Source organism: Pinus tabuliformis, chromosome 8 (assembly GCF_031772625.1).
Source record: "Pinus tabuliformis cultivar Carrire ecotype Pingquan chromosome 8, CPIR1, whole genome shotgun sequence".
NCBI lineage: Eukaryota > Viridiplantae > Streptophyta > Pinopsida > Pinales > Pinaceae > Pinus > Pinus tabuliformis.
Window position 1 is genome coordinate 150,004,320 of NC_142294.1, and position 10,464 is coordinate 150,014,783.

A 10,464-nucleotide genomic window follows, 5' to 3' on the forward strand; every position below is an offset into this window, starting at 1 on the left:
TCACATCTCCCTAAATATTATAGTTATTTAAGTGATTCATAACTCTCTTATCGCCACCAATTTCAAAATTATCTAATTTTTTTTATATATGGATCATTGTGAAAATAGAGGCTAATGTTTTTTGGTTAGAGTGGGTCATAAGGGTGGCCGAAAGAACCTCTATAAAGTTTGACAAGAAAATTGGAGGAGACATTTTACACAAATTCACACACAAATTAGTTTGTATTCTTCATTTCAAAGCCAAATTACAACCCACATAAAAAGTGCTCATGAGATCCAATAGATTCCAAATAGTTTGGCAAGAAAATTGGAGGAGACATTTTACACAAATTCACACACAAATTAGTTTGTATTCTTCATTTCAAAGCCAAATTACAACCCACATAAAAAGTGCTCATGAGATCCAATAGATTCCAAATATGGAGAATGTTTTTGAGAAATTCTCTTAACAAAACTCTAACAACCAACAACCTAATCCTACTTATTTACTAATGTAAACATTATTTCAAAGTCCCCCTTTAATGTTTACATTACATAATTACAAAACTCTAACAACCAACAACCCAATCCTACTTATTTACAAATGTAAACATTATTTCAAAGTCCCCCTTTAATGTTTAAATTACATAATTACAAAGATAAATAAAGAAAATGTCAAATTACAATCCACTTGTCACATATGTTACTAGTCTGAAGTCTCTCGAACAACGATCTTTTCACCGCCACAATATTTGAGCTTCCCATTCAACTCATTTAATACATAATTGTCTCTAACCATCTTTGAGGAACTTTGTATAATTGACATTTCTTGATCTCCCAAAGGACTACCTCGATATTGGACTGTATTGAGCAGTGATTGGACTGTATTGAGCAGTGAATTATGCAACTTACCTTTCTACACACCCGCTTCTTATTCTCCCCAATGACGAACTCCCAAAGGACGACCTCGATATTGGATTGTATTGAGCAGTCAATTATACAACTTACCTTTCTACACACCGCTTCTTAATCTCCCAAAGGACGATCTCCAAAAGGACAACCTCGATATTGGATTGTACTGAGTAGTCAATTATGCAACTTACCTTTCAACACACCGCTTCTTAATCTCCCAAAGGACGATCACCCAAAGGACAACCTCGATATTGGATTGTATTGAGTAGTGAATTATGCAATTCTCTTGAAATAGGAAGCACAACAAAACACAACAAAACCTATCAATGTATAACACACTTATACAATTAAATTAACAATTTATTCTCTCGGCACTAAAGAATATTGAAAACCGCTAATTTAATTATAGTACTTTTCTCATTTAACTGGTTCTGAAATTTTTATTAAGTATCAATAAAAAACAATAAAACCAATAGTAGAGTTTAGGCTTTTGTGATCCATATCAAGTTTACAAAAAATATTTTTCGGCCAATCTCTTATACACGACCACAAAAACAATATTCTGCCAAAATTGGATTAAGTGTATTCTCCCAAACGTACAAATCTTATGAATCTTTGATATATGTATCCTCCCAATTAAATAAGCCAGTTGTAGCCACATGCAAACAAACTCGGCACCTCTCTGTTTTATTTTTTGAATTGAAATCAATGTCCAAACTTTCCAAACTCTTCAAGAAAGCAGTTGTGTCTGGAAAGCCACATATGTATCCATGGAGAATGTTGAACACCTCAACACATAGTTTCTTGGTGGTCACATCACATTCATTCATTTCTCTCTTCACGAGGCGTCATAGAACGAAGTCCAAGCTCATCTTCTGCATGTGTATACCATTTTGGAATGCTAATATCACAACCAAGAATTCTCCCAAATTCTATGGATTGATCCAATTGTATCCTACATCATTTCTTCAAAATTCATGCATTGGTTTCATTCATCGCAAATATCACACTCAGTAAGAACATTTATATAACTTAAAAATGTGTTTGCAGATGGATAGGTTGACAACAAAACACACTGCAACAAACAGTGTGGCGAAGGTCACCCATTTAGAATTACATTACGATAACAACGACACAATCCTGTGTGGTCATGACAATAAATTAACAGTTCATGTAGACTAAGAATTGACTCCCCAGATGATCTTTTTTTATTTCATGTTGAAAACTCAAAGGATCCAGATTTCCATTTTACACCTCCACAATTTCTAGAATTACACAAATGGCAGCTCTGCCATGGACGATGGCTCCCTTCACTGTGCTGAAATATGATCTACTGCGCTTCTCTACAGAGTCCTCACGCATACATTTACATGCCCAGATCACTTACATTCTGGTGTCTTTCCTAATAGTAACTCTCTAATTCACACAAAGAAAAATAAACTATCTACTTTCACACTTACCCAACTACGCTTAACCTAATCTAATTATTTATAGAGGATTGACTATTAGTCTCTACGTTTTCTTCTCGGGTCGTACCCGGTGGGTGTCAGACACACATGGCCTCTCATACTAACAAGAAAATTGAAGAAGCATACATTGTGTACAAATTTACACACAAATCAATTTGTATTTTTTTTTAAAGCCAAATTATAATTCACATAGATTGTGCTCATGAGATCTAACAGATTTCAAACAAGGAAAATGTTGTTAAGAAAATCTCTCAACAAAACTCCAACAACCAGCAACCCAATCCTACCTATTTACTAATGTAAGCATTATTTCCAAGGATTTGCTAGTATATATGGTAGTAGCAGGGCATCACCATTTAATTAAGGTGTAGTCTAAATAAGAAATGAAATAATATTTATTTTCTAAATTTGATAATACATTTTTGTTGTGAATATTGTGTTTTACTATTATTTAAAATGTGTTTTCTAAATGAACTCAACTCCCTATAAAAACCTTAGAGCAATTGTTTTAAACAAAATGCACAAAATGCACAAAAAAGTCATTTTATCTATTTATTAGACTAAACATCAATCTAAATTTATGACTTTATATAGGGTGCAATATGTAACTCCTTTGTGTTCAAACTCATTCCTTATTCTAGTTCTCTCCAACTTATGATTCTTGAAAATGTCAATTTCAAACAAAATTAAAAAAAAATGCACTAGAAAAATGGTCATTTTATCTATTAATAAGATTAAACATTAATCAAAATTCTATTAATAAAATTAAAAATTAATCAAAAATTATGACCTTATATAGGGCGTAATATGTAACCCCTTAGCATCTAAATCTATTCATTATGTTGGTGCTCTTATAAGATAGAAAAAGTTGTGGATTATCTAGCCATTTTTATCTAGACTGCATATTTCAAAAGTATTATAAAATCTGACCATAAAAGTGAGATAAAAAAATTGATTTTTCCAAATATTCCTAAAATATACAATCTAGTTAAATTCAACGGGTGATGTAATAATGCAAATAGACTTGGGGATTTACTCACTAGAGGTGAATTATGTAGTAAATTAATAGTGTAGAAACCATAATTTAAGTGAGTGATAAAATAGATTGGTGATAAAAAAATCATTAGTAACATATCCAATAAAAATGCTAACTTGAATGAGAGAAATCAAATATACATAAATTCTACCACATAGTAGTATATCAAAATATGTATGGTGTTGGAAGTTTTACAACTAATTATGTAAATTTGGGTAAAATGTATTAATTAATAACAAGTTAGTTTTATACTGAAACATCGGTTAGAGGAGGCTCATATAAAATTGATGAATGCCCGAACTATTGTATGGAGAATCATTTATTGATTGAATATAGATTCCAATCCCTTGTCCCGTGGATGTTTCCTTGGTACCATGTCAAGGTTTTACCATGTAATTCCTATGTTATTACTTGTGTGTTTGCATTCAGTTTTCCTGTCAGTTATATGTCTTTCTTGGTTAATCTATAACTGTAAATGCCTTCTTTCTTTCTTGATCAGTAACTCATTCCCCTATTAAAACTACAAATAGTATCAGAGCAAGGTCAGTCGAGTTGAGTTAGCAATCTGTGTGTGAGAAAAAAGGGGGCAATCTGTGTGTGGACCAGAGTGGAAAATCATGGAGGCTCTACGTGAAGGCGAGTAGAAGTGGCTCATTGTTGTGTGAAGGTGAGCAGAAGAGATTCATTGCTGTGTGGAGTGGAGGCTCTGCATGAAGATGAGCAGAAGCAACTCATTGCTGCGTGATCGAGCAGAACCTTCTGCGGCGTGGACCAGAGCTGCGTGTGCACTCTGTGTGGCATATTGCCAAAGGCTGAGGAGGGGAGGCCATGAAGACTAGAGCCATCTCTGTGTGGTGAGGAGGACTGCGCCTAAGACCAGAGCCATCTGCCTATGTGTTTTCTCTGCGTGAGGAGGGGAGGCCTAGTTTGTAAACAGAGCTACCTGCGTGCCCTCTGCATGTATTCTCTAGGGTCTATTTTGGTTTGTAAACTATGAGGAGTGGAGCTATTGTTGGCTTAGAATTTTTTGTGCTCGAGAAGAACCCTCTGCCCTACGTGGACCAGAGCCTATGTGAGGATCGAACGCTCTGCGTAAAGACCGAACTCTTTGCATCCCTGCATGAGAACCCCTCTGTCGTTGACCACGCTGCCACAGTGGTCTCTGCATATGCATGGAGCAGTCTCTGTGTGCATAGAGTTGCGGTGAAGGAGCCTTCGTGTTGCCAGAGGTGCTGCGAGAGCACAGCCTTGACCTCTATGTGCTGGAGGGCAACACTGCTACGGTGAACGAGCGTGAGTGGTGTTGCTAGAGCAGAGCCTGCGTGTTGCCAGAGGCCTGGCTTGCTTGTTGCCAGGGGAATTCGATCAGCATATATGGATTCGGGTAATTTTTGTTTAAATTTGAGAAATTTTTTTCCAAAAATTTGTTCAAATTTGGAGGAAAGAAAATCAAAGGGTTTTTTTCATTAAAATTGAAGGAAAGAAAAACAAAGGATTTTCATTAATTTGAAGGAAAAATCTGTTGAAGGGTTGTTTTTTTGTTTGAAAAAAGGGGAATTATTTTTTTTGAATACAAAAAGTTTTTTGAAGAAAGGGAAACAAAAAAAAATAAACCCTAGTTGAAAGATTGAAACCCTAGGAGAAAGAAATGGCCAAGATGTTGAATGCAAAATTCGAGGTGGAGAAATTCACTGGCAAGAGCAACTTTGCTCTTTGGAAACTGAAAGTTAGGGATTTGTTGGTGCAACAAGGATTGCACAAGGCATTGGACAGGGCAACTAAGAAACCTGCAACCATGACTGATTCAGACTGGAAGGACTTGGATGCCTGAGCTCTCAGTACCATCAGGTTATGCCTGGTGGATGAAGTTCTCTTCAACATTGTTGACAAGTTTACAACTTCAGGTTTATGGGAAAAACTGGAAAAACTATATATGAGAAAGTCATTAACCAATAGAATTTATCTGAAAAGACAACTGTACAGTCTTCGAATGAAGGAGGGTTTAAAAGTTGCAGAACATTTGAATGTTTTTAATACACTTATATGACAATTAACAGATATGGAAGTTAAAATTCAGGGAGAAGACAAAGCTATAACCTTGTTGTGTTCTCTGCGTGAATCATGGGATCACTTCATAACTTCAATGAGCTTGAGTACTGCTAATTTTTTGAAATTTGAATCAGTTGTGGGAGCTCTCTTGTCTAAAGAAGTACGAAGGAAATCCAATGCTGAAACAACTGCATCAGAAGCCATGATAGCTAGAGGACGGTCAAAGGAAAGAGGAGAAGAAACAAGAGGGTCTTCCAGATCTAAATCGAAGGGAAAAAAGTGTAAGGAAAAATGTTGGCACTAAAATAAAATTGGACACCTGAAGAAAGACTGTTGGAAACGAAAAGAATTTGATAAGCTGAAAAAGGAAGTAAAATAGCTTGATTCAGGTATGATAGACAAAGTTTTATCTGCTAAAGAGTTATGTATGATAGATGAAACTTCACCTGTATGTAATGTCTCTCATGGTTTAGAAAGCTGGCTGTTAGACTCTGGTGCTTCTCATCACATGTGTCCACACATAAATTGGTTTACTTCATATGAAAATGTAAATGGTAGTTCAGTGTTTGTGGGTAATAATGTATCATGTTAGACTGTTGGGATGGGAAATATCAAGATTAAAATGTATGATAACACAGTTAGAACATTACCTAGTGTTAAACATGTACCTAATTTGAAGAAAAATTTGATCTCTTTGGGAGTGTATGATTCAGATGGTTATAAGTTTACAGGTTAGAATGGCGTGCTAAAAGTCTTTAAATGCGCCCTAGTTGTTATGAAAGAAGAAAAGGTCAGAAATCTTTATAGACTCAAAGGAAGTACTCAGATCAGTGAAATAATGATTATGTCAGATAAAGAAGAAGGTACTCGTCTATGGCATCAGCGATTGGGTCACATAAGCGAGAAAGGTCTTCAGATACTGATGAAATGTAAATCTCTTCCCAATTTGAAATCTTTGAAGTTAGATTTCTGTAAACATTGTGTGTATGGAAAACAGTGTAAACAGAGATTTAAAACTAGAAATCATAATAGTAAAGATATTTTAGACTATATTCATTTTGATCTGTGGGGACCATCTCCTGTTGTATCATATGGAGGTGCTCTATATTTTTTAACGTTTATTGATGATTTCTCCCATAAAGTTTGGGTCTTTATGCTAAAAAAGAAAGCTGATGTATTCAATGTCTTTAAACAATTTAAAGCAATGGTAGAGAAAAGAACAGGAAAATCAATTAAATGTTTAAGAACTGACAATGGTGGTGAATTCACTTCAATAGAATTTGAACAATACTGTAAGGATGAAGGAATTATTAGACACAAAACTGCTGTTTATACTCCTCAGCAAAATGGTGTTGCTGAACATATGAATCAGACTCTTATGGAAAGAGCGAGAAGCATAATCAGCAATGCTAACTTGCTAAAGGAGTTGTGGGTAGAAACAGTATCCACTACTTGTTATTTAGTTAACAAATCACCTTCAGTAGTAATTAATTGTAAAATTCTTGAAGAGGTTTGGACAGGTTAGTCTTGTGATTATTCACATTTAAGGATATTTGGCTGTGATGCTTATTATCTTATTCCTAAAAATTAGCGTTCAAAATTAGATCCAAAATCGAAATGTTATGTCATTTTTGGGTATGACTATGCATTGAAAGGATACAGGTTGTGGGATCCTACATCACGGAATATAGTCATTAGTATAGATGTAACATTTGATGAATCTTCTTTTTTAAAATAAAATGTTGAAAGAATTGAACAGGAACAGGGATCACCAAATCAATAAGTTCAGTTGGAGGCTAGACCTTTCCGTGATAGTCAAAAGGAAGAAGAGACTTCTGGAGAAAAAGTGTTGAAGATAAAAAGGAAGTTGATGAAGTTTCTAAGCCAGTTCAGCAACCAGTTACTCTAAGAAGGTCTACAAGGGAAAGAAAAACTCCCAAGAGGTATGAATATCCTACTTCGTCTTTTGCTTTGATTACTAAAGATGGGCAACCTTCTTGTTATCAAGAAGCAGTGGATGATACAGATAGCGAAAAATGGAAAATGGCTATAGAAGAAGAAATGGATTCCTTATCCAAGAAAAATACCTGGGATCTTGTAGAACTTCCTAAAGGGAGAAGTGTTGTTGGATGCAAGTGGGTCTTGAAAATGAAACAGAAAGTTGATGGAAGTATCGAAAGGTATAAGGCGAGACTAGTAGCAAAAGGGTATTCTCAGGTTGAAGATATCGACTTTCATGAGATTTTTTTACTAGTTGTAAAACTTGTTTCTATTCATACTGTGTTGGCACTAACTACACTACTTAACCTTGAGTTAGAACAGTTAGATGTTAAAACAACTTTTCTACATGGTTATTTGAATGAAGAGTTATATATGGAACAACCAGAAGGTTTTGTACAAGGTCACAGTAGAAGATTAGTTTGCAAGCTCTATAATCATTGTATGGTCTGAGGCAGTCCCCCAAATAATGGTACAAGAAGTTTGACTCCTTCATGGTGAGCCAGAAATTTATTAGAAGTGAGTATGATCATTGTGTATACTTCAAAAGTTTCAATGGCATATTCATTATCTTAGCTTTGTACGTTGAGAATATGCTTATTTCAAGAAAAATCATGGAAGAGATCAATAGGTTAAAGGCTTAGCTCTCTAGGACATTTGATATGAAGGATCTTGGAGCAGTAAAAAATATTTTGGGCATGGAGATACACAGAAACAAAAAAATGGTAAGCTTTGGTTATCATAGCAGAAGTATGTGGTGAAAGTACTTGAAAAGCTCCATATGAACAATGTGAAACCTGTAAATGTTCCATTAGCTTCTCATTTTAAGCTTTCTTCAGTTTTGAGTCCTAGAACTAATGAAGAAAAGCAGTATATGTCTCATATACCATATGCAAATGTTGTAGGCAACTTAATGTATGTGATGGTATCTACAAGACCTAACATTTCACATGAAATTGGAGTTGTCAGCAGGTTCATGGAAAATCTAGGTGAAGAACATTGGCGAGCAGTGAAATGGGTGCTTCGATATCTAAGAGGCACAAGTGACCACTGCATCATCTTTAGTGGTAGTGAAGGATCAATCTGTGGATATGTAGATGTTAATTGTGCAGGTGATTTGGACAAAAGAAGATCTACTACAGGTTATGTCTTTACTCTTGTAGGTGGAGCAATTAGTTGGATGTCAAAGCTTTAAGAAACAATTGCATTGTCTACTACCAAAGCAGAATATATAGCCGCTTCAGATGCCAGTAAAGAAGCAATCTAGTTAAAGGGTCTTCTTGATGAGATTGGAAGGACGCAGGAGAAAGTGAATGTACTTTGTGACATTCAAAGTGCTATTCACTTGGCTACAAATCCTGCTTATCATAGCAGAACGAAGCACATTGATGTAAGGTATCATTTTCTTAGACATTTGATTAATGGCGGAAAAGTAGCTCTTCAAAAGGTCCATACGCGAGAGAATTGTGCGGACATATTCAAAAAGAGAGTTACAGTAGAGAAGCTGCGATAGTGTTTAGCTTCTCTTGGCTTGCAGAAAAGATGATGAATGGGCATGGGCAGAGGATTAGGAAAATTGTTGTCAAGGTGGAGTTTGTTGGAAGTTTGACAACTAATTATGTAAATTTGGGTAAAATGTATTAATTAGTAACACGTTAGTTTTATACTGAAACATCAGTTATGTAACTGACGAGGCTCATATAAAACTTATGAATGCCAAAACTATTGTATTGAGAATCATTTATTGATTGAATAGAGATTCCAATCCCTTGCCCCGTGGATGTTTCCTTGACACCCTATCAAGGTTTACCACGTGGATGTTTCCTTGACACCCTATCAAGGTTTTACCACATACCTCCTGTTTTATTACTTGTATGTTTGCATTCAGTTTTCCTGTGACTTATATGCATTTCTTGGTTAATCTATAACTGTAAATGCCTTCTTTATTTCTTGATCAGTAACTAATTCACCTATTAAAACTACGTATGGCACTATAAGATTGAAAACATTACCCTGAAAATCTAAACCAAAAGTCAGTGTTCAATGGCTTTGAAATTGTTTTATGTGTTGTGCAGATATCTAGATCATAAATGTCTAGATCAACTTTTTCTATTACATATTCATAAATCAAAATATTCCATCTATGATTGCAAAATTGATTTGAAATAGTTGCAATGTGATCAAACTATGAGTTTATAACCATCAAATCAAAATGAGTTCCACAACTGTCTTTTGATTTTATGATTATATTTGCCCGTTTATTAGACTTGTGCCACTTTTTATGCAATTTAGAGTGAGGATAAAACATGTCTGAGTCGATGAATCTGATGGCTTCCAAGTATTACAAAGCAAGGGAGTTCCTGGATTCCATGACACTTAAGGCCACGAAATAGAAAATCAGTGAGTGCACCAATTGGTAGCTATCTATCATCTGGATTTTCTCGCTGATGTTCCTTCCCTAGTATCAATTGGATGAGTACACATTTAAGACTGAACGTCAATCAATCAAATATCAACATCTCTCCTTACAATGTATTTCATAACCAGAGTCAGATATCAATTTTTTTCAATGATATCGAATGCAGTTTAGAACTCCATTTGCATTTTAACTTGGGGAAGGTATTTTAAAACATGAACAATTAAAACATAAAATAATTGTTCATGTTTTAAAATATCTTCCCAAAGTTAAAAGGCAAATGGAGTTCTAAACTGCATTTGATATCATTGAAAAAATTGATATCTGACTCTGGTTATGAAGAGGTGAGGTATTTTGCTTTTATTTGTATTTCGATGTATACACTAATTTATGGAGAGGCAAGATAATATAATTATTTGGCTATCAATCGACATTACTTGGTATAATTAGAAAAGATAAAGGAGTTGGTATTATTAAGAAAGATGAAAAAATAATGGTTAATTTAATATAAAGTTATTTGGCTATTGGTCGACATTACTTAGCATAATTATAAAAGATAAAAAAAGTTGGTATTATTAATAAAGATGAAAAATTAATGGTTAATT